Raw genomic sequence first — 684 nt, 5'->3', positions numbered from 1 at the left:
GCACATGTGGAGAGGGCTGGCAGCTGAGGATGCGGCACACGTGGAGAGGGCTGGAAACTGAGGACATGGTTGTCTTTTTCAATCAGGAGGGAGTCTCAAGCTCCCGACTGCTCGGAACTCCAGTTCCGGGTGAGTCTCTGGAGACCCAGACTCATTCAGGAGAAACTGGACTGTCTGGCATCGGGCAGAACTCGAGGGCGGCTTTTTCTCAGAGGTGCTTGCAGTGATTACCCGGACACTGAGAAGCGGGGCCTCTTAGGGTAGGACTGAGAAGCAGCCATAGCTGCTTGCTCCGCCCTGTTGATCCCCTGAGACCCCACCCCACCCAAGCTGCAGCAGAGGCTTTTGCATATGAAAGGCCTGGCCCTTTGCAACCTGAAAATTACCTAACAAACTGCAGCTGAATCAGAGAGACCCAGAACTTAAAGGTCCAAGGCCCCACAGCAGCTTGCATTGTTTCACAACTGGGCCTCATCTGGGCACCTCCAAACCCCAAACAAAGAAGAGGAATCTCTCCATAGCTCCTGCTGGGTAGCCTCAGGCAGAGGCTAAATTAGCACCTCCTTAGAGATCCAAGAGCCAGTGTACCCAGTGGTCAGAGTGGGACCATCCAGATTACAACTCCTCAGATCCATACGGGACACACTCAGGGGGCAGACTCAGTGAGCACCAAAGCCCCACTGA

Source organism: Myotis daubentonii, chromosome 5 (genome assembly GCF_963259705.1).
Source record: "Myotis daubentonii chromosome 5, mMyoDau2.1, whole genome shotgun sequence".
In the NCBI taxonomy this organism is placed as follows: domain Eukaryota; kingdom Metazoa; phylum Chordata; class Mammalia; order Chiroptera; family Vespertilionidae; genus Myotis; species Myotis daubentonii.
The sequence above is the reverse complement of the archived record's forward strand: the minus strand, read 5'-3'. Positions refer to the sequence as shown.